General features: G+C 33.9%; 1 long non-coding RNA gene across 8 annotated transcripts in view; it reads right to left on the bottom strand.

The window, feature by feature from the left end:
* Positions 1 to 25452, bottom strand: part of LOC109456613 (uncharacterized) — a 311202-nt gene that overhangs the window by 5164 nt on the left and 280586 nt on the right. For 6 of the 8 annotated variants that reach the window (XR_016019085.1, XR_016019083.1, XR_016019086.1 and 3 more), the window contains 3 exons: positions 24182 to 24228; positions 21708 to 21794; positions 1473 to 1504 (listed from right to left, as the gene is read on the bottom strand). The exons of the other annotated variants lie outside the window; for them this stretch is intronic. This is a non-coding gene — a long non-coding RNA (uncharacterized LOC109456613). The remainder of the gene's footprint in view (positions 1 to 1472; positions 1505 to 21707; positions 21795 to 24181; positions 24229 to 25452) is intronic. 8 annotated transcript variants of the gene reach the window in all.

The raw sequence follows: 25452 nt of genomic DNA, 5'->3' as shown, positions 1-25452 counted from the left end.
CTGCATGGATGCATTTATTTATACTATAAGCCCTTGAAACACTTGAAAGTCCTTCCACGAAAAAATGTTTCAATACATATTAGTATGAGTAGCATTTCACTTTATCTTGAATTAAGAATAAGAAGCAAGTGGAGAAAGTAAGAAAATATCTAAATTCCTAAACTCAACAAATCACAGTTGAATGTTGCTAGAATTTGAGAATTTGACTATCAGTTGAAATTAAGAATAGCCATACACTTTGTCCATTTGCAAGCACTGTCTCCCTATACAGCTCTTAGTATTCCACAAGCCATAAATAAGTAAAAGGGAGATCCATATGCACTCCAAAAGAAAAGATTATATATGTGTGTGTGTGTGTGTGTGTGTGTGTGTGTGTGTGTGTATGTGTGTGTATAAACTGATTCATAACAACAATCACAAAAATATTTTAAAAAGGTGTCCAACTCCCACATGTAGCATCATCGTGGATTAATGTACTAAAATAACCACTCCATTGAGGAAAAAATAAACTGAAAATTGGAAAGAAGTAATATAGATATTTAAGCTAATTACTGACCTGGGAATATGAACTCCCAGAAGCCAGAATTAAAGTGAAAATACTAACTTTTTAGCAATCACGTACCCTAAACATCTTCACCCTGAGAGTAACAGGAAAATAAATATTTATGAACTTGACTCATTCATTTGATGATTGGACGGATGTAGACAGGCGCTAACATTTAAGTCCCTTCTGCAGGGACAGGGAGTTTAATAAAACACTCCTCCATTAAGGTGACCTTAGATGACAACACTTGCCAGGTGAAGGAGAAAAAGAAGGTATGATCCAGCTCCACAGAAATGGTCAGCAAGGATATGTGCCTATATATTTGTGGCTAAGTGTAACACACACACACACACACACACACACACACACACAACATTGAATATTCACAAACACAATCGAGCCATCATGGGAAATTAAATAGAATATGTCATAGAATCCAAACTATAATGATTTCAGATAAACAGTTGTCCCAGTGATTGATAGAAGCAAGTGCAAATCCTGGCAGAGAAGCACAGCTTCTACCCAAGCCTTAAGTATTTCCCAAATAAAAATTTAAAAAGCATAGGCTCACAGTCCAAATTCTCGTAACAATGAACCATGAAAGAATTATTGCAGAGAAAACCAAAGATATGAATCAGATCAGCATTGATTTCAGTAATTAGATTTATCAGAAACAGAATATGAAATATTCATTGTAAATGCTATGTCTTAGGTTAAAAAAAAGAACTAGAAACAAATATACAAAATGACAGCTATATAAAAACCACATACAATATCCAAAAATAAATTAATTATGCAACCAGGGTGAATTAGTGGACTATTTGCAGAGAATTAGTGGATTATCCAGTTTAACTCACTTTAGGGGAAGCTCTAAAGGGGTTTCGAATAACAATAAGAAATGGTGAGGAATTTAGCAGCAATCACTCACCTTTCCATTTGCAAGTATTGGCTCTTTTTATTCTAGTAAAGATCAAAAAGAACAAAGAAAGCAGTCACATGCATTCCCGAGTATAGTTTATAAGAGAAAGTAATTAATTACTGGACCTATAACATTAATTTAAATCTGAAGAAAGTATCTGTAATATAGCACATATTATAAAGAGATGAAAAGTGTGACATACAATTTAAGAAACATAGAAGATAAAGGGAGATTTGAGATTCTAGTATTTATTCTGTGATCAAAAAATATAGTAAACGTTTAAATAAAAAACAGTTTATTACAGTAAAAGTCACATTGCCATTACCTCCCCCTTCCAAAATGGCCCACCCCTGCTTAAAACACATTTATCCCATCGTTCTTTCTACTTTCTGAAGCAGTTCTGGAAGTCCTCTTTCATGAGTGTCTTTAGTTGCACTGTCATGGCTGCCTCAATGTCCTGAGTCTATTCAAAACGTTTACCTTTCATCATCAGTTTGACTTTGGGGAAGAGCCAGAAGTTGCACGGTGCCAGATCCGGTGAATAAGGTGGATGAGGACACACCGTAATGTTTTTATTTGACAGAAATTGCCATATACCGGAAGCAATATGTGACACGGAGCATTGTCATGATGGAGTATGAAGTAAAGACACAAAAGAGGACTTCCAGAACTGCTTCAGAAAGTGACAAGAAGGATGAGATAAGTGTGTTTGAAGTGAGGGGGAGTATTCTGAAGGGAATTAATGGCAATGTGTCTTTTTCTGTAATAAATATTTATTATTTAAACATTCACTGTAGTTTTCAATCACACCTTGTATGTACATATACTTAAGAGTCTATCGGGTGATGATTAGATTATAGAAAGAATGAAGAGGAGGCCATGTATGAAGAGATAATGTTTGTGAATTTTCTGAAAGTAAGAACAAGTCTACCATTACCGTGTAATGGCTAATGCTATTTAAACATATTTAATATCTAGACATTTTGAAGCTGTAGGAGATAAGCTTTGTTATGGTATCATGGTTACATTTAATTATAAAATTTAATGATTTTATGATACAAACTAATAGTTAGGTAGTTTTAAAACCCGTCTTTCACCCTGAAATATATTTTTTAGAAATGTGAATGACCACTTAAAAATATGGGCCCCATACATGTCTCCTTAAACCAAACTTATTCTTCAAATAAAGACAGTAGCAAAGTCAAACTTCTACCTAACACAATACAATGTATACAACAGAAAATATTTTAACTCAATCCTGAGAAAAGGATGCAAAGTCCTTAAATGATGTTCACTCTTATCCTTTGATATCCTGTAACTTAAATACTGTCATACAAAGTCAATGATTAAAAAATTATTGGAGTAATTATTTCTGTTTGGAACACCAGTGTTCCTTTTATAAAAATCTTATAGATGAAAATGAATATTTCAGTAGAATTTTAATTATATGGTTATATTAATAGTGAGTTGTCATTTTCCTCTTTTGTTTCTCGATCTATTTTGTGAGGAAAGACCTAATGAAAATATTTAAAATACAGAAATCAATCCTAATTATTATACTCTTACTTATTTTTGTTCTGCCAATTTTTTTTTACTCTTCCCTCGGCTTTCATAAAAGTGAATGGATAATACTCAAAATTAATTTGCAAATATTTAGCAGCTGTTTCAGATATTTTCAAGCTTTTTTAAGACTTTAGTTATACTTTAATGTGCTTTTGGATTATACAATCTTGTTCTTAACATATGTAATCCACGTCTGTATTAAAAACGATACTTGACCAAATTTAGTATTAATAGCATTACCATCTAGTTACCTGAAGACAACTGCTAAATCAGCTTTGAAGACAACTGTTAAATAGGCTTACAATTGCTTTTTATTTTCTTTCATCGGAGAAACTGGCATTAATCCAGAAAGTGCTAAGGATAATAATAGCAGAGACTTTAATTAAATTTAATATATCAATTCTGCCAAAGTTGGTTTTTGAATTTTGATTCAGTCATTAAAGAGAAATATACAGAATTGCACAAGCATTTAATCTAGCTTTCTCTGATATGGTATGCATGTGCGCGCGTACACACACACACACACACACACACACACACTGTAGACCCACGCAGAAAGAAAGAAACCAGAATGCAGCCCTCCTGAAATAAATATCTGAATTCGGATATCTAATGAATAAAATCAATTTAACACTATGGTGTCTAGTTCTTAATATGGTGTCCAGATGGACACCAACTCATTAAGATTCACTATCACAGAAGATTGAAAGAAGAAAAACCTCTTGTTTTCCTAGCATTCATGCTGTAATTTTTCTGTTCAGTTTTATTAGTTTTACATTATAGGCTATATTTGCAGATATCATCGTATTGCATTCTCTCTCTCGCTCTCTCGCTCTCTCTTCTCTCTCTCTTTCTCTCTCTCTCTATGTAAATATAGATATAGATGATATAGATATAGATAGATAGACAGGTAGATAGATACATCTATATCTATAGATATAGACATAGATAGATAGATAGATAGATAGATAGATAGATAGATAGATAGATAGATAGATAGATTATATATATATACATATTCATTCTCCAGCCCACCTATCAACCACCAGTTTGCTAGAGGCCTGAAAAAAAGTGTGCAATTTAATAATCATAGTTATGTTTTGATTTCTAATATAGTCCATTTAATTAACTTGATGTTTTTAATGCATGTATCTCTTAAGTACATATGTGGAAATACTCACAAACACCTACACAGATGTGATAGTTACTCTTGAAAGCACTTGCCCTTTATTAGCTCTCAATTTCTCCATTCTAATTATTTCAATATTCATACACTAACTGTAGTCTCTTACGATTCAGAACATTGACCTTGGACTGTCTTTATTTCCCCATCTCTTTGTGCACTTATCTTCCTAAATCTCTTCCTGGTAGATGATGTGAAATTTTCTGTTTGTATGTTAGCCCAAATCACAAATATATTTAGATGCTTCGTATTGTCTTCTCTGTTATAATTTAAGATCCATTAAGATAAGAGCCATCGATTAATGCATTATTAGGCCTACACATTATATTTGCTCAAAACAATGGGCTGCATGATGGTGTACATGAATGATTCTCAAACAGATTGTTTTTAACCTTTGGGCATCTTAAAACAGCTACCTAGATAATCCTAACATCAAAATTACATTCCTCACAAACTTGTTTGCCTCTTAACATTTTCACTTGCCAGTGAGCTAAGTATTATTATTTTTAATTGAAGGGAAATTCCCATGGCATAGAATTAAACATTTTAACGTGTAGACTTCAGTGGCATTTAGCACCATTCGCAATGTTGTTCAACAACCACATCTATCAAACTCCAAGCATTTACATTCCCCAAAAGAAAACTTCCTATCCATTAAGTGGTGACTTTCCGGTCCTCCCTATCTCCCCCAAAACCCTGCAAATTACCAATCTGTCTCCATATGTTTGCCTGATTTGAACATTTCATATAATTCGAATCATACTATATGTGACCTTTTGTGCCTGGCTTTTTTTTTTTTTTTTCTTACCATGATGTTTTCAAGATCTATCCATGTTAGTCTATGTCAGTCCTTTACTCCCTTTCATGGGTGAATGATATCCCATTGCATGTATATATCACATTTTCTTTATCCATTCATTTATCGATGGATATTTGGGTTGTTTCCATCTTTTGGATATTGCAAGAAGTGCTGTTATGGACATCTGTATATATTTATTTGTTTGAATACTTGTAGGTGTATACCTAAAGGTAGAATGGTCGAGCCATATGGTAATTCTATATTTCACACTTGAAGAACCACCGAACTCTTTTCCTACAGTGACTGCATCATTTTACATTCCCACCAGCAATGTGCTAGGGTTCCAAGTTCTCCATATCTCCTCCAACATTTGTTACTTTTTTCTTTTTTTTTTTAAATTATAGACATTCTAGTGAATATAAACTGGTATTTCAGCATGGCTTCATTTTTATTTCACTAATGACTTATATTGTCAAGCATCTTTTCATGGGCTTGCTGTCCATTTGTATATCTTTGGACAGATGTCTAATAAATTAATTTGCCTATTTGTTAATTGGATTGCTTGTCTTTTTTATGTCAAGTTGTTATTGTCAACAGATACCATGGGTACTAGACCCTAATAAGGTTTATGATTTGCAAATATGTTCTTCTATCCTTTGGGTTGTCTTTCAATTTCTTGATAGTTATTTGATACACAAAACTTTTAAATTTTGACAAAGTCTATTCATCTGTTATTTTTTTCTAAATTTTGTTGCTTGTGCTTTTGTTGTCATATTTCAGAGCATATTGCCCAAACTAAAGTCATGATAATTCATTTATTTGTATTCTTCTAAGAGTTTAAAACTTTCACTTCTTATATTTAGGTGAATGATCCCTTTTTACTTAAATGTTCTACATGGTATGAGATCATGGCTCAATTTTGTTATTTTGCATATGGTATCCACTTGTCCCATCACATTTGTTGAAGAGATTGTTCTTTTTGCAATGGATAATCTTGGCATCATTGTTGAAAACCAATTAGCCGTAGACGTATGGGTTCATTTCTGGTTTCTCAATTCTATGATATCAGTCTAATGTCAATCTTACATCATTACTGTGCTGTTTTGATTCTTGTAGCTTTGTAGTAACTTTGGAATCAGGAAGTGTGAGTCATCCAACACTGTTCTTTTTCATTAGTCACGGCATATACAATATTTTAATTTCCTCACAGTTCTGAATACATTTTGTCTTTTACCTATAAATTTATGTTAAATTGTGGTTTCAAATTTTGAACTAAAATTTGAAACTAATTCAAATTTTGAAACCTATACAATAAAGCATAAGTTTTAGGTGACCTAAAAAAAATAAAAAAAGAACAATCTTCTCACTTCTAGATTACAGGCTATCAACAAGTCAATGTATTAAGACTCTTTTGCTTATACTTGTTTACACTCTGTGTTTACTAGTGACAATGAAAATAATTAATTTGCGTGTGTGGTTCTGCAAAACATTCTATTTCTAAGTTGCATCTACAAAATGTTACACATATGGAGTTTAGTTTTTAAAATCATGATAAATGACATTGTTTTGTATGTGAATATTAAGAATTATGTTCAGCTACTAGAAAAATCCGAAAGATGAATAGTGCCTTAAGTGAATGATGGGTATATTTTTTTCTATCACTTATTGATGAATCCCAAATTTGGCAGTCCACATCTGGCATAATGACAGCTCCACTGTGCTATCAGAGATACGGCTTGCTTCTTGCTGCTGAAATTTTAACATCTTTTGGAGGTTCTATCCTCAAGTTTTCCTTATGGTAAAAAAGGTAACAGCTGAAGTAATTGCTCCCATATTACTGTTTTGGGTAGGATTAAGAAATGGACAAGTATCTAATGGCTCAATTTTACTGAAATTCTCTGTAAAGTATCTCCCAAAACCTAATTGTCCAGATATCCATCCATTGCCAGGCCTCTTTACAAGGTAAAATGTAAGATATTTTCTTGTTACTCCAACAGCAACAACAACAACAACAAAACACACACACACACACACACACACACACACACACACACACACACACACACACACACATATATATATATGGTAAAGAATGAAAGGGAAAGTAGATATTGGATAAGCAATTAGCAATTGTCTTACATTAAAGTATGACTTTGTCTTCGAAAATGTCTGCTATCTCTGCCACTCACAAGTTTGGGAGCCCACTTTCTTTTATTAGTATCAGTCAGTTGTAAAAAGTGTGGGATAGGAGAAGGCTAAGGAAAACTCCATATATTAAATACCACTTGAAACCTATAATCTTGCTTGCACCAATTCACTAAAGAACATATTTTATGCATACCATTCAATGATTGCTATGTAATAAATGATTAGACAATGTTCACAGCATTTGTTCATCTTTTTCCCCAAGGCCAGGGTGGAGGATCATTACACTGTACAGTGTATAGCAGAAGGCTATAAAAAACAAATAAAGTACTAGACATGCCAATGGTAAACAATACATGTATTAGAATTGTTGGGGAAATGGACACTCAGAGAGAAGCATACTCCTATGCAGACAACCATGAGGTCCTGTGCTAAGAATGCTTTAAAAAACATCACTTTTCCTGTGATACTAAATATATTTTCTGTAAAGTGATTCTATGCTGCATACCTGCTCTTTGCCTAACTGCAGTTTCAAGCTAAGTGCTTTGGCAGGTGAGTGTGTAAGGAGATCTAACAACACACTTTAAAGAACGTCATGAGTAATTAGTTATTTTAAAAGACCATTTTATTTTGACTTGATGTTTCATAACATTATTTTCTTAAAATTTTCTTATTGTTAGATGCATTCCCTAACCCCTGTTTAACTAATCCTGCTTACCTGTTTTACCAATTTATCCCATTATAAATGAAGACACTTCTGTTAGGAAAACTGCAGTCTCTGGCTTGGCAGACTATGATAAATGAGTATAGTACATATACCCCACAGTTAATGAAATTCCACACCTCAGTTTGGATGACATCAAATATGCCAAAGATTGTTTATTTTACTGAGCATAATTACTAAGAGAGAAAAAAAGACTCTCATATATGATTATGGTGCTAAACAATGTATATCTTCAAAGATATTTAATAGATAACTAACATAAAACAACACTGTGAAGCCACACAGGACAATAGGAGAATAATTATATATATATCTTTCTAATCCTTATACTGAAAGTCAATATAAAGTCACATGTTTTGCTAAACATGGATTTATGTGCTTGGATTTAATTGAAATTAAATAAATCACTCCATTTTCTAGGAAGAAATTTATCATGTGGCAATATGCCAATTTTGTAACTGATCCTCATATGAACATGTGTGGTGTCACGTTGTGTATGTATTTTATCACAATATAGGAGAACTGTAGAAAAAGTATATTCTCGCCATAGTTGCATTGAGTTTGGAAGATACCTCACACAGTTTTGCAACAGTTTTCAGTAAGAGGTGTACAGAACTCTGTCTAAAGCCAATGTCCCTTATTTCTGTTGTACTTCATACCTTATTTTTTCATTGCAAAATAATTTACCTTCAACGGCAAGAGGAAGCACAGAATTGTATTTCCATTACACTGTCACCATTGAAGGAGTTTAACCTGTTCTTTTGCAACAGTCGGTTTGTTTCCTTAAATATTCAAAGCCATATTATAAAAACATGCATTAAGAAGATTAAGCTATTAGCTAAAAACTTTATATCCCCTAAAGAAAAGCATTTTCCCTACACTGAATAGCAAGGGCATTATTATTGCTATGAAGTTTTTGTTTTGTATAAAACTATATTGAGCTTAAACCTCAAAATATTAGGGCTGAATCCATCTAGCAAGTGTTCATAAGCAATGTTTTTTCTCCACTTGCAATAACTTTTGCAGAATGCGTTGTATATTTTCTTATCATTCTTGCTTCCATAAAAGAAAACCTGAAGCCACTCAAACGTATTATCTCTCTTACATTTTCCTAATTTCTAGAGATTATATCATGAAGTGATTGTTTATGTTCAATACATATTGCACATTGTGTGCTCTTTTAGACTGTACCTTTGTGTCCCCCCTAATTCATATGTTGAAACCCTAATCCCAGTGTTATGATATGTGGAAGAAGGACCTTTGGGAGGTAATTAGATCATGAGGGTGGGGCCATCATGAATGTGATCAGATACCTTCTAAGAAGAGGCCAGAAAGTTAACGAGTTCTCTTTCCACCATATGGCAAGAAAATGGACGTCTGTAAATGAGGAGAACGGCCCTCACTAAGAGCCAGACCACAGGGGTACCTTGTTCTCAGAATTCCAGCCTCCAGAACTGTGAGGAATAAATGCTGAAGTCACCCAGTCCATGGTAATTGGTTATATATACTTATAGCAGCCCCATCTAAGACATGTACAAATGGCTTGATTTTCATCATAACCTTAAATGTATGGGACATACATTTAAATATAAATAGAATGTAAAGATCTCCATTATATACATAGAATGTGTGCCTACATATGTACATGTGGAGCTATATACCAGGGAGGCCAAAAAAATGTATACAAGGGACACTTTGGTCAACGTTGCTCGAGCAGTAGTTCACAGTAGTCAGAAGTGTCTGGATGCTGATGGTAACCACTTTAAGCATCTCTTGTAATTGCAGAAGTCAAACATGGCTTGTATTCATCTTTTGTTATCAGTATATATTAAGTATTACAATTTTAATACAGTTTTCCTTTCTTAAAATGTGTATACACGTTTTTGTCACCCTCTGTATGTATAGTGTTTATTAATTCTTAGTAACTCTTCCTTTCTAGATCAAATTTTACCAGCCTCTTCATAAAAAACAAACAAACACTTTTTTCCATAGCAATTACTAGTTACTATACTGAGTTGTAATTTTGTATTTATAATCCAATTATTTGATGGTGTATCCCACTAGATTATAAATTCCATAATAGCAATCGATATCTGTTTGTGCTTGCCAATGCAGCCCCAGTTCCTGACAACTTATAGTCAATAAATACTTTGATGGATAAATTCTTGAATAAATACTGAATGAATGACATACCTTTCACTGGATTAAAGAGTACACACTTGTTAAAGGACTGGCAGTAACTGATCTCTGCATATAGAGTACAGAAATTCATTATCATCATAGATTCATTATCTATGTACTTTAATCAATTAAGCTATCTTCTAAAACACCATTCTTTCTGCTATTAAATGTGTTAGTGCTCTTATCTCCTAATTAATTGGACAATAGACAAGTCTTGATTTGGTGCTTATTCTATGCTTGTCTTCCTCTTGTCAGATATTCCCTATATATGGATACCATTGAAATGTTATATTATGTTAGTATACAAACACCATCATACAAATAAAAGAATATTGTCGACAATATTCTTGGTAAAATAAATTTATTTCAAGACCTCCTAATGAAATTTGAATACAAGAAGCCGCATAGAAACCAGGTCAAAGTAACTTTATTTTGTATTTGAAATTCTATTTGCAACTCCTGTTACTAAAGAGGCAATTTGTTTGTATAATTAATCATTAGAATCCTTCCCAAAGGATTTGTTTTTTATAGAAAGGAGACCTTTTGTGGTTTGCAAGTAATGAAATTGTTTCATAAAAGCTGTGTGGTGATTGATTATCTTAGTTCAGGAGATTTTCCTTATCCCTTTTCTAAACAAGTCATTGATTTTCCTCATTCACTTTTATAATATCTCAAGTATAGCTTTTCATTATTTACTACTCTAAAGTGCTTCCTGTATAGCATGCTACTGTTTTCATATTATTGAAAATAAATATGTATACACACATGCACACAAATGATATTCTTTCACATTTTATTTTCATACTCTAAAAAGAAAGCATATAAAACACTTTACATTTTAAATAATCATTTGCTGAATAGTTCTTTTACAGAGATTTCAAAATTTGAAAAGTTACTTTTATGGTTATAAAGGCAGAACATGTGTATTATGTTTACTAAATATTTTGCATTATGCCCAGATAGCATTGTTTCCATCATATCCTAAAATAGCATTCATAAGTCAATTTGGGGGAAAATTAACATTTTTAATATCAAGAAATCCAACTATTATATATATATATATATATATAGCTTTTACTAGGAAAAAGAAATAAAATCCAGGTTTTTCCATGAAAAATAAATAATTATAATATTGGAAAGTATTATGAAGAAGAAATATATAGATCTTACTGAATATGTGTATATATATATACACATATATATGCATTGCAAATAATTAGTATATAAATCATAGGCAACTGTACACTTCCTGAATTCTGCAAAGATATTATAGTTAATAAGGAAATTAAGAAATTCCATATTATTATAATAATATTATTTGCTTAGAAAGCTTTTCCTAATACTACATAAGGAAAAAAAAAATCCTGCATTCTGTTTGAATTATCTAATTTTAAGTTACTAAAACATTAAGAAAATATTGGTAGGATAGTAATTATTTCATAGATCATTTATCTGGCAACATTTGTCATATGATATGTGCACTAACTTTAAAGGAAATGGAACTAATTATAATTTTTAAAAGCCTAAAAACAGAGAAGTGAGAATATATATGTGAATCACATAATATGACTACTTCATTTTAATACACGATCATAACATTCTTGACTCATTTAAGAAAAATAAGTTATTTGCATAGTTAATGAAGGAACTGTTCTCCAAAGCAGTAATGGTTGAGACTGAAAATAATTTTCAGGGGAAAAAAAAAACACAAAAAACCTCTGAAACATCTCTCCTGATTTAAAGTGGTGACTAGCTACAGATAATTATCTATACCCCTCTTTCTCTATGTGAATTGAACAAATTTGCAACAGGAACAGAGGTTAGGGCACAAAGAGAGAATGACCTGCACGGATGTTTTTCCACAAGAGCTCTTGAAACAGCAGAATCTGGGGAAATGTAATTAATTAATTAATTGATTGATTAATTAATTATAAAAAAAATAAATCCAAAGGTGGGCCTCACACTTCTTTCCTAAGTAGTAAATGTGGTATTCAAGCTTCATAAACGGATCCTTGCCCATCCTTGTCTGTACACAAGCTCCCCATTCAAAGGCCACGGAACCTAATATGGACAGAACTAGACACTCTATGACTTCAATATCTGTCTTTTTATCAAATACATGCTCCCTCAGCAGTCTCAGACTTACTTGTTTGGAGACTCACTTTTCCTCAGATCACCTCTTGGTATCTTACAGAACAATACAAAGAGTAGACAAGAGTAGTATATTTTTCCTTGAAATGTTCTGAATTTACTCCATGTTTTTAAAATTCTCTCTCTCTCTCTCTCTCTCTCTCTCTCTCTCTCTCTCTCTCTCTCTCTCTCTCTCTCTGTTGTATGTGTGTATATGCAATCAAACCTGAAAGTACAGAAGACATTAAATTACAACGGTATACGTTAGGCTTTAGGTACATCAAGACTGACTTACTCCAGACTTGTATCCCGTTAGTCAAAGGTTACTTCCTCATTTACAGTCCTGTGTTTTTTTCTTAATTTGAATTATTCTTGTGGCTGAAATAGATATGACTAAATTGTCATAAAGCCTTAATGTTTATTTTTTAGACGATTGATCACTTCCTCCTCTTTGAAACATCCTCCATCTCCATAATTGACTTTTCCAGATGCACATTCTGCTGATTTCCTTCCTGTCTCCCTGGCCTGTCCTTCTCAGTCCTTTGCTGCTTCCTTCTCTCCTCCTGCCTGTGTGTGAATGTCCACGGTTTAGTCTTGGTAACTCTCTTTACTTCCTAAGTAATCTCATTCACTAGGGTGGGTTTAAATGCATGTGCTGATGACACCCTAATTGATATTCTCAGCCCAGAAAACTTCCTTGAACTTTGGATTTGCACACATAACCACTTACTTAACATCTCCACTAGAATATGTATGTTAGGCATCTCAAATGTAACATGTCCAAATCTTAACAGATAAGCCCAATTTTCTAGAAGCCCGTTCCTGTATTCTTCCTCATTTTAAGATATAGAAATTCTATTCTTTGAAATCCTCAGTTTGAAAGCTTGAAGTTATCTTTGACACCTTTCTTGTGTTCAATTCATCATTATATTCTGTACATTCTACGTTAAAAAAATACACAGAATCTGACCACGGTTCCCCATTTTTACAACAAACCAACATCCAAACCGGTCTAAGTGACTGCAAAGAGTTCAACATTTTTCTCCTGCTTTTGCACCTATAACCCAATGGTCTATATTCATCCTGGTTTTCAAAGTGACTGTTTAAAATTGTCAACCAGAGCAGGACACTATTTTTTTTTTTTAATTAAACGTATTAGGGTGACCATGGTTAGTAAAGTTACATAGGTTTCAGGTGTACAATTCTGTAATACATCGTCTAATATCACATTGTGTGTTCACCACCCAGAGTCCGTTCTCCTTCCCTCACCATATATTTGAGCCCGTTCCCCCTTTGACCACCCCTCTCACTATTTTTCTCTAAACCCTCCCGCAGTTTCACATCCTCCTCAGTCCCCCGACGGCACACTAGGCCTCATCTGTTTGTACTGTCCTGCTCTCTTTTTAGTTTTATCTCATGTTATTTTTCTCCGATTCAGTCGTCTCCTCCTGTAGTGGCCTCCTTGCTGTACCACTGATACGTCAAGCACACTCCCACTGGTCCTGTGTTTGTTCTTTTCCTTGTCTGGAACGTAGTCTCGGCAGAGAGCCACACGCCTCACTATATTTCTTCTTTCAATTTACAGCTCAAGTATGACGTTTTAGGGAGCCCTACCCTGACAGCCTTATGTAAAACAGTGACCTCTACATGCATTTCCTTTCGCTTTTGCCTTGTTTGTTTGTCTCTAAAGCACTTTTCACTTTGGGATGTACTAAGCTTGATGTATGAGTTTATTTTTCTGTCTTCACTACTAGAATATAAGCATCATGCGAGAGGAGACTCTTTGCTGTTTTGTTTACTGCTACATGCCTGATGCCAAATACTATACTAGCACATAGATGTCAAGTAAATATTTAATGAATGAAAAAGTGAAGCATGAATACGTTGTGGTCATTTTTTATTCTGACTGTCAACAGCTCACGTGTAAAATTGGATTGTGAATAGATCCTAGTTATCAGGAAGCCTAGGCATATATGAGATTCTGTCAGTACAGAATAGATCTTAGATTCTGGTCCATGCCACTCAACCAACTCAGCCATAATGAAAAAAGTGCATTACCATCTGCTGGATAGTGTTTCGGGACAAAAGCCTCATATAAGAGACTACTCAGTAATAGAAGCATTTCCTGCATGTTTGATCCGGGATTGGATCCTTTATTCAGGCTGATTCTGAGCCTGGTCTTTTTACGCTAGGACAGCAGCAACACCCACCTACAATTGTACCTAGATTTCTAAACAGCAATATCCCGTATGGTCTCCAAACTATAATACCAGCAGTGAGTCCACTGCTGTCTTTTAGAAAAGCCCCATATTCAGTCCCACTTCAGCTAAGACCTCTGGCAGGAGGTGCTTACATGTATCTAGCTCCAGCTGCTGAATGGCAGCTTTTCCATAGAAGATCGTTTGGAAGGGGGTGTGGATGTTCACACAGTCAAATGCAATCCATCCGCTGGAGCTCTCCATGGCTTCCACCTGGCCCTTATCACACAGAGGACTCCATGAACGTCCTTCTCCACCCGAGTCCCTACTCAGTCCTCTCCTTTTTCCTCTCCTTTTCTTACTGCTCCCAGGACAGTACTTATCTATCTGATTATTTATTTTCCTTCCTAAGAAGTCTAACCATTTCTGTTTTATAGCAGTTTCTTTTCTTTCGTATATGTCATGGATCCAAAGTCAGTATGCCAAAGAAGACAGAGTATTCAAATAAAGATGTTTTGGTCTTAGATGACATCATTAAGTCACGGAACCAAAGCTAATGCCCGCAACCCCAGGCTTTTATTGTGTGATCTTTAAAAGCCCTTGCTAATTGCAACTGAGTGTAAAAATTAACTGAACTGTAAACTAAATGTATCGTTATCTGACTTACAACATAGAAGCCAGATTGTATAGGACACCCTTTGTTATCACTCAGAAAAAAATTCCCACCTGAGATTCTCCTGTTATTTTTAATAGTTGTTGCAACGTTAGCCCATAGACAATTAAAGAAAAGGTATGGAAATTATAGCCATTTTAAGCCTCATCTTTTAGTGTTGTGAGGGTATGGGAATTGTGTCGCAACTCAGGGAAACTTCTATTTAAGTAATTCTCATTCCTCATAGATGAGATGAAAAAGAGTGGGTTGATGCTATAAGCAGTTGCTTGTTTTTTGTTGTTTTGTTTTTGTTTTTTGTAAGAGCAATGTCCGGAAAATAACCATCAGACATATGCCATCTTTGAAAGTGCAATTCATTGTGTTTGAGTGAGGTGGGGAGTTTGGGGTTGCAGTGTCTGAATTCTAATTCAGAAAGTGGTATTCAAGTGAATTCTGCATGCCAGTAGAATACCAAGTCTGCAGAAAACCTAGGATACTTACTCATATGTCACATAAATGTCACCATAGGCTAAGGAATTAAATGGTACCAAACTCAATACCGGAGTATCAGGGACAAACTCAGATAGCCTGGTTGTTAGTGATGGACCCCCATCGGGATGAAGGAGTTGCATGAAGGTTTGAGGGGGAAATCCAGCACAATGTAAATCAGAACAAAAGAGCAAACACTTCGCATGAGACCAAAGTTCCAGTGCTGGGCCCTGTTCGGCAGATGAGAAAAGCAGTAAACAATACTGAGCCTAGCGGTGTTTAGACCCATTCTTGGGATTTTTTTATCCTAGGTGGAAGTGACCTAATACAAGGTATCAGCCAGGCAAGAACATCTGAACCAGTGATTTCTGTTAGAGGGACTTACTTGCAAACTGCATGGACAGACAAAGCATCTAAACAGCCTCCTTCAGAGTTGACTTAGGAAACTGCATGGCAGTCTATTACTGAATCCTTCCAGATGCGGCAGGTAAGATGAATGTGGCATGCATCCACCTATTTTCTAACTCAAATTCACAAGTCCTCTTATACTGTGTTTTTTTTCCCTCAAAGTATTCCTTCATGAGAAACTATATTATAATATGATCACTATTTCTGTTAGGTAATTCAGGGTTCTGTTATTAAAGTATCCATTTAAGAACAGTCCAAGACAAACAATTAAACATTTTAAAGTAGAAAACTAGGAGCAGTTATGGAAATAACCCTGAACTTAAAAGGATGAAATATAAAATGTAATTTAAGTGAATTCACAAATTAATCACTGTGTATTTATACTGCATACCTATTTTGAGGAAAAAATAAACTTGTGTGATTTTTTTCTTCTTGATCAAATAGACTTCCATTTGAAAACTCAAAATTCTTTTGTATTCCTATACTTAATGGTAAATGCTTTCTATGAGAGAATTCTTTTATTCGAAAATATGGTGTGATTTGATCTTTCTGAAATTTCCCTTATGCTTCAGGCAGATACCAGACATACTAAAACACTTGAGTTTTAAAATGACTGGTATTAAAGAAATAGGCACAGAGTGAATATCTAAAACGCACCATCATTATTTTTGCTATGAACAAATCTGCTTTATAAACTCAGAGCCTGTTTCTTTGGGGCAATTATCATGAATGCACATGAATTGTGTTCACTTCCCATTTATGCTGCAAATAGTCAATACTAGAAGTGCAATATAGCATCTTAATCAGCATGCCTTAATCCTTTTCTTTCTCTTATGTCTGTATTTTCCAAGGTCAAAATGATTCATGTGCTTTATATCAAAATTAAAGGAGCAATAACAGGAACCTCTTTCTGATGTTTTCTTTTGTTGTTAATACAAAAATAAATATCAGAATCCTCTAACTTATAAACAGGTCAGATTTCAAACAGCCATTTTAATGTCAGGTGGGAGGAAATCAGAATGCATTTCTTACAAAAATGACAGATAAGCATCATAGGTGATTTGGGGAAAATAGAGACAGTGAAATTTCTGGCCCACCAGGATTTATAGCCAGAAATGTGTAATCTTTCAGTACAACAATGTTATTTCTGTTTGCCCCCCCTCCCCCCTTCTCTACTCAGCAGTGTAATCCTGCTTCTTCTAATGGTCAAGGTGTTTGAGCGAGGTTGGGAGGTGGGCTGATAGGTAAACTGTCTCTAAGTAGCTTCAGGACATAAATTCTTCTGTTGAATTCCCAAATCCAATGGGTCTAACCATTAAGAGGTCTAATCAACTCTCATGAAGCTCAAATTCTGCTCAACTGAGATAGAAAATAAGTAAATGCAAATGCGTTAAATTGGCAGATCGTGATAGAAATAGATCAGGGTGATATGGCACAGAGATAGTAGGCAGATTATTAAAATTGAATGGTGAGGAAAGACTTTTATTAGGAGGTGAGATTTAGCCTTGACCCAGGAGGACAAAGGTTTGACTAAGTAGAGATGAAATAAGTGTATCTGTGTTACTCCAAGACTCATGGTTTACACCTAGTGACAAGTGGTGAAGTGGTATAATATCAGGAAGAAGCACGTTCTCTAGAAACTTCCAAACCAAGGTATGCGTTCTAAATGCCCTGTGATGCAAGTGTTGTTTTTAATGTAATTAATGCTATGGTTATCGTTTAAAAGATCACATTTACTGATGTTAGCTCAATAATAATAGCCTATTCCTTTTTCTGTTTTGTTTTGTTTTTTTTCCTTTGGATTTTCTCCCTTTCATCCTCCATCCTTCTTTCTTGTGTTTCTGTTTTCTTATCAACAGGACAGCTTTTAAATTAAATTTAATAATATGACAAATGAACAAGCTGTACAATTACATTTCTAAAACTTAAAATCTCCCCAGAATGCATGTAGTCTTCCATTCATTTAATAAATATATACTGAGTCTGTTTTCTTTGTGAAGACTAAACAAGATACCAGGTAGAGAATATCAAATAGAAGAGACAAGAATTCCTGATCTCAGAGAAGTAAAATAGACACTAAAAATAAAAAAAATAAATAAATAAAAAACATATAGTGAGTAGGCTAGTGATAAATGTGAGGACGGATAATAAAGCAGAGAAGATAGATGTGGAATGTTGTCTGATGGGAGGAAGTTTTCAACTTCATGCAGAGTTGTCAAAAAGGCCTTGTTGAGAAGATTATGTTCCAGTCAGGACTGAAGGATGAGGAGGTGTGCCTTGTGTACACCTGGGACAAGAGACTTTCAAGCTTTCAGAAAATGACGCATGATTGCTGTGTTTAAAAAGAGGAAGCAGGCAGCATACAGAATCTCAGGGCCAAATGCTGTAGAGACTTGAAGAGCATGGCAAGAATTTCGCTTTTACTTTCAGAAAATGGGACACTTAGAAAGTTTTGATCGGAATAGGGACAGGATCTATGCTAATTATAAGAAGATCACCCTGGCTGCTTTGTGAAAATAAACTTAAGAGAAGGGCAAAGACAAGAGTGGAGGATCAGTGGGAGCTGTTGAATAATAAAGACAAGAAATAAAGGTCTCTTGGGTAAAGTAGTAGTTTAGAAGAAAGCAGTAATAGATTCGAGATGCATTTTGGAGAAAGTTCCTGTAAAATTTGTAAAGGAATTGGATATTGGATGTGAGAAAAAGAAAAAGAAAAAAAAAACAACAACAAAAAACAATGATTCCAATATGTGGTCTAAGTTCTTAAAGGAAAGAGTTAGCTTGAATAAAGAGGAGGAATGCGAAAGAAGCAGACTTTTATTTCTTCAGAGTAAGGAGTGTAAGTAGACTAAGGACTTTGGTTTTGAACATGTTCACTTTGGAGTGCCTATTAACTCTCCAAGTGGAGATGAATTCAGGAAGTTAGATGAATGACCAAAAGAGGAATTGTTATATAGACAGTATTTACTCATGTGGTCACGATACAAGTTGAAGTCACTAAAAAAGTAAATGCAGAGTAGAAAAAGACTCAGAAATAGATCCTTGGAACACTCTAAAATTTCAAGGTTTGGAAATAAACATAAGTTTTGTCAAGGAGATGAAAAATGAGATTGACCCAAAGAAAACAATATGAATGCTGTATTTTAGAATAAAAGCCAGGAGGGTATAACTAATTTTGTTATTTACTATACGATATCAAGACTGATTTAGATGGATACTTGAAAGCTGGGTTTTTTGACCTAGACATGGACATTTTAAAAGAATATTAGAATTAAATGAATTCTTGGAGATGATTCGACAGAAAGTCAAAAGAGAGCAGTTGGAGACAGTGACCGTACGTGTCTCTTTCGGATAATTTTGTTTTACCTAAAACAAAGGAGGAGAATCTGGGGAATAAAAATAGAGTGAAAGGGATAACTTTTTTAATTTTACTTTTTTAGTTAAAAAATAGGAAGCTGTTGTATACAGGAGCACAGAAAATGTTTCCATATAAGAGACTAAATATATGAATCCAGACACAAGTGGGTGGGGGAGTTGTAGTGCTGGAAGTTGTGGGAATTCTCTTTTGATTGGATCCATTTTTTCTTTTTTTTTCCTCAGTAAATATGAAGCAAGGCCATTCACTGAAGAGTGAGAATGGGGAGGAAAAGTGCAGAGAGAGTAGAGGTTGTAATTATCATCTAAGAGAGTAGGAGGGTAATTGGGATAAGGAAAAAGACTGACTCCTGGAGACTCCTTAGGGTCAGGGATCATGAATCTTAAAATATCCTTTTCTTTCACCATTTTTCAGCTAGTGAAGCTTTGATATATATATATATATATATATATATATATATATATATATATATATATATATATATGTATATTTCCCCCCATACACACTGGAAAACTCAGTTTTATTTGGAGGCAATGTTAGTAAGATTCTTCCTTCCACTTCTCTGTGTGATCTCCCTACTCAAGAGAGCAATGGATGAATGGCCCTACATGTTAGTCCAGATAGAGTCACGTGTTTCTTCTACCTGAAGTGCTCTGCCATTTCTTGTCTGCCAACCTATGCCTAAGGCCAAAGTAGCTCAAAATCTCAATACTCCCAGGAAACCTTTAATTAACCTCACCTGTTCCAGTCATCATTTTTTTTTTCTCCCTGGCTCTCAGTATTTAAGTACTGTGTGTATTTATAATCATAAAAAAAAATCTACATGTGTAAGATGTTTGTATATTATGTTCTCTATTTCTCCACTAACCAAGATGTTGTACTTTCTTTGTAGCATGTGTATTTTCTTATATTTTATACAACATATATTTAATATTTTGCTTTGACAACACTCACTTCTTAACCTTCAAACGTTTTCTATACCCTCACAATTGCTCACTGAAAAAAATACTGTTGCAGAAAACAAAAAAACACTGTTGCACGATGCCTTTAGTCAGAGCAAGTGACTGTAATTTGGGTCACCACATATAAGGAAAGGCGAAGTGCACCTAACAAATGCCCTAAGAAGATAACTGAATGATAAATAGAATAAATAATTTAAAAAATTAAATTATAAATACAAATAATAAAAATTACTATTTTAGGATTAATAACTTTATTGCAAGACAATTGCTAAATGAACATATGTTCAAACTTTATAGAGCGATACAATGTATGTATTTAGTGAGTTTGAATACAGGTGGTCCCTTATTTACAATGATTCAGCTTATGGTCTTCAGCTTTCACGACACTGCAAAAATCACGTGCTTTCAGGAGAAACCATACATCGCGTTTAGAATTTTGGTCTTTTCCCGGGCTAGCGATATGAGATGAGGTGTGATTCTCTCTGGTGATGCTGGACCGTTACAGCGAGCTAAACTCCCAGTCAGCCAGGCCAGCATGAGGGTGAACATCTGACACTCTATAGTGTATTCAATGTGTTAGAAGATTTTCCCAACTGTGGGCTAATGCAAGTGTTCTGAGCACGTTTTAGGTAGGCTGGGCTAATCTATGATTTTTGGTAAATTAGGTGTATTAAATGCATTTGTGACTTAAGATATTTTCAATTTACGATGGGTTTCTAGAGACATAACCCCATTCATTGTAAGCCAAGATTCATCTGTAATTATATACTTTCAAAATATTATACAATGATTATTACATTGTCTAACATATAGTCAGAAATCAGTGCTAGCTAGCATGATCAGATGTAGTGTTGTTACTATTACTATGGATAATATATTTATTCTCAAAGGTATTTATTTATTCACGATGTCTACAATTACACCAATCGCTCTGCATGCTATCATTATCAACTCCCCTTCCTGACCAAAAGTTTATTACAGTAGCTACCTACTTTTTACTCCACTTGCAGCTTGTTGATTTTGGACCTGCAATAACAATATACTCCCATAACTCTTATTATCACCTCTAGTTTCAACTTCTTTAATTGTGTTAATCCTGATTGGTCAGAGTTGTATTGCTAAATTGTGAATCCAAACAAAATTTCTTTACTGAATATTCTTGGAAGTCTGTCTAAAATCTCCAAAATATTCTACAGTGTCTTGTGTGTCTTTTTGCTCTCATTTCTCAAAATAATCTTATTTGCATCAAATATCCAGCAATGTCAAATTACATGATATGATCAGAAAATGCTGGGTTTTTTTGTTGTTCTATTTCTATGCTCAGCTAATTCTCAATCACCCCTTCAGGTTCAGATCAAGTTACCTTTTTATGGCAATCTTCCTTAAGCATTGGCAGTTAATACTCTTTTAAAATCATAAAATAACTCATACTTACCTGTCTTTAGCACTTAGATGACTCTGAGTTCTTTAAGAGAAGAAATCACGTGATGCTTATGTCTAATTCTCTGCACTTACAGCAATACTGGCAGTATTAGAGATATACAATAAACAATGATGAAATGAGTATATTAGTTAATGATTAATTAATGAAAAATGTGATCTTCTTTCAGATATGCAAATTAACAAATACAGAAGCAATGAAAGGTTAGTCCTAAAAAGTAATACACACTAAAATTATTTTTTGAAAGACTAAAGAAGATTCAAAATCAAAGCTAGAACTTCATTACATTCCCTATTGTGAGAATACTTGACATATTAATTGGGAAGCTTTCTGGTTATTAAGAAGAAACAATAAAGCAGCCCATTTTATAGACATGTTAATTAGGATATTACAGACAATTAGCAAGTTGAAAAAGTAGCTGACATAGCTAATGACCTTAGTGGCATCTAATTCAACATGTGAGTAAGGCAAATAATCCCCAAAGTATAAATACAATGTATCATGAAGTAGCCATACTAGGCTTTGCAAACATCCTAATCTTGACCTATCCTTGAACTTCCAGAGGTTGTCAACATATCATAAAAACAAACTATACAATGAGCATATTTGCCTGAGAAAACAATGCACCTAAATATTTAAACTACTTCTTCAATTTCATGGTAATAATACCAGAAATATGTTATCATGTGTATGCACAGAGGACACAGAGGGTGCCAAAACAATGTATACACATTTTAAGAAAGGAAAAAACTGTATTAATTGTAATACTCAATATATACCGCTAACAAAAGATGAATACAAGTCATGTTTGACTTCTGCAATTACAAGAGGTGCTCAAAGTGGTTACCATCAGCATCCAGACACTTCTGATGACGGTGAACTACTGGTTGAGCATAGAGAACATCTCTTAAAATGTATATATATTTTTTGGCATCCCCAGTATATGCTAGTTTACCTCAGGATAAACAGCAAGATATTTTAATCAAGTTAATTATCCATCAATAGGAAATTATAATATACCAATATAATAAAAAAAATTACTCAACACTGAAATTTTTATTTTCTAAAAAAATATTTAATGATGTGGACATTTTGTAAGTGCATATTAAGTATAGGAAGCAATCAGAACATATTATGTGTGATATTCCCATATTTAAAATTTATAAACCTCAACAAATATGTTATAGGGACATATTGCATATAACAAACAAATTTTAAATCAATCAATCAATCAATCAATCAATCAGTAAACATAGGTGTTCTTTCCCTTCAATATTTTTAAAACACACTTTATTTTTTAGAGCATCTATTAAGTTCATGGACAGGTTGAGTGGAAGGTACAGAGAATTTCCATATCCCACTCATGCGTTGCCTTTCCAGTTATCGAGATCCCCTCTAGAGTGGCAGGTTTGTTATAAAGTTATTGTTGTTGTTTTGTCTGTTTGTTTTTAACAGTATAACAGACACATTGTTATTTGGATAATCATTCTGGTCGGGGAATGTATTTGGCTAATGTGTATAAATACAGTATGCTCATTTGTGCTTTGATGACTAATTCTATCACATCTCAGTACTTTAACACAGAAACCTTTCTCAGTCTGTATATTCCATCCTGGTTTACAGCTGTTTATACGCCACATGAACATATAGTGATCACATTATGTATGACAGTATAACCATTAGCCTTTGGGATATTAGGACTAAAAATTTTAAGAATGTCTCTTCTCAAAAGGAAGATTAGGTTGGGAGTGGTGAGATATTAGGAGAACAGGGAGTGAGTAGAAAAGAGTCAATGAGTAACCAAGAGAAAAACTAAAATAAGTTACTTAATGACCCAGCATGTACACAGACTTGAATATTGATACCTTAGGAAAAACTGTCCAATTTTATAACCTATGATTTTTCAACTTTAAAATTGTCTACTAGATATTTTAAAAAATAAAGTATTCAATCTTATTTTCACTGTGGCTATTTAACTCTTTGCAGTGATATTTCTATAGCTTCATATATTTTTAAAAAGTCACAGTCTCTCAAAGGTGACTATTTTTGTCCGAGGGAGAAATTTGAAAATTTGAGTTATAAATTTAAGAATTACCTAAGGTAGATCTATTCATAAAGTATAGATGAATATAGTTGACACACATTAGAAATAGTGGTGAATTAAAGAAAAAAAAAACAGTAATCAAAATTAGTTACTGAAAAGTATGTGATTCCTCAGTATATAAAATATATGCTTTTTAAAAAAATTGTTATGAGACCAATTTTTGAAATACATGACTCTTCCAGCATAAACACAGTACTGACATCACACGTTATTTTTACAAAATATGTGTCCCATTTTAAAAGAATAATGTTGAGGTCATGATCTGAAATAGCTGTCAGAGTTCAAAAAGGACTCCTGGAATCTGGTGTCTGTAAATCCACTATATAATGATATAAATAAAATATGGCTGAACATCAGGACTTACCCATATATAAAAATACTAATTCTCTGTCCCAACAGTCAGCAAGTGGCCTGTGGGCGAAAGTGGAAAAAAAATATACAAATATAATTTTAAAGCCAAGCCATACTTTAGAGATGCCATCATTTTTCTGTATATGAACATTTAAATCTTCTTGCTGGCACAGTAATAACAAAGTTATTTCAACACACACAGAAGCTTCTCTAATGAAAAACGTAAGAGAGGGTACAGAGGAAAGTCTTGTCCTACGAAAAAGAACTGCAAGAATCTTCTAGGAGATGGCATCCCGCTATCCTTACTGCAGTACTAATACCTTTCGGGCTGCAGAATCAGTTATGGTCATACTGTACTAAATCATTCAGCCTAATTGAATAGAAATGCAAGTCATCTAAAGCACAACTGAAAAATTCCGTGAAAATATCACCTGTCATTGTCTTTTCTAATGCCACTTTACAGAGGTATGAAAGCCAATACGGAAAGCATCTTATTTCTCTTGCGGTGTCATTGTTTTTTCACCCCAGAGAAATCTCTAACTACCAAATGACAACTCTAGTCTTATAACCTAGAAACACACTGAATGCTAAGGTTCATATCTCTTTGACGAATAAATTCCATATCATAAATCTCATTTGGAAATGATTTTTAAAATATAATGTATGCAAAGCAAATCCCAGTTCCGAGAATGACTTGCATTTCTGGTTGTTCTGCCACAGCTAGATGAGACATTACCCTGTAGTGAGCTGGTGAGGAATGGCAGCGTGAGCTGCAGCTTGGATTAAGGAATCTGATAAAGCATAACATACCGTGAAAGAAATAAAAAAACATTTTATAGGCCTCGTGAGCATTATTGACAGGTTTGCACTGCTTTTTAGAGATCAGTCTATTCAGCAGGAGATCTCATTTGTAAAGAACCCTTTATTCAAACATAATAAAATCACCCATTAAATTAGGGGAGGCACAAATGTTTCCTCATTAATATAGTTCTGTGTAGGGAACCATTGCCGTGAAATATTTTTAAACTATTTTGGTTTATTATCTTAAACTAAACCTCGAAATAAATAAACAATATAGATACGTTTTTAGACTGTGTAGGGCTTATTCATATTTGAAATTCAGTAAGCATTTATACAAACCTGATTTGAGGATGACACATTTTTTCAATTAAGAAGAAAATACTACTTCTTTTGTTAATCCTCTATAGAACTCTGAAAAATCTATTATTTCCGTAAATAAATATTGTGCTATTAAGGACGTAATTCTTAAAATTAAAAAATATA

The sequence above is a fragment of the Rhinolophus sinicus genome, chromosome 15 (assembly GCF_057876585.1).
Source record: "Rhinolophus sinicus isolate RSI-liver-muscle chromosome 15, RSI-T2T, whole genome shotgun sequence".
In the NCBI taxonomy this organism is placed as follows: domain Eukaryota; kingdom Metazoa; phylum Chordata; class Mammalia; order Chiroptera; family Rhinolophidae; genus Rhinolophus; species Rhinolophus sinicus.
This window is presented reverse-complemented; position numbering and strand designations above follow the sequence as displayed.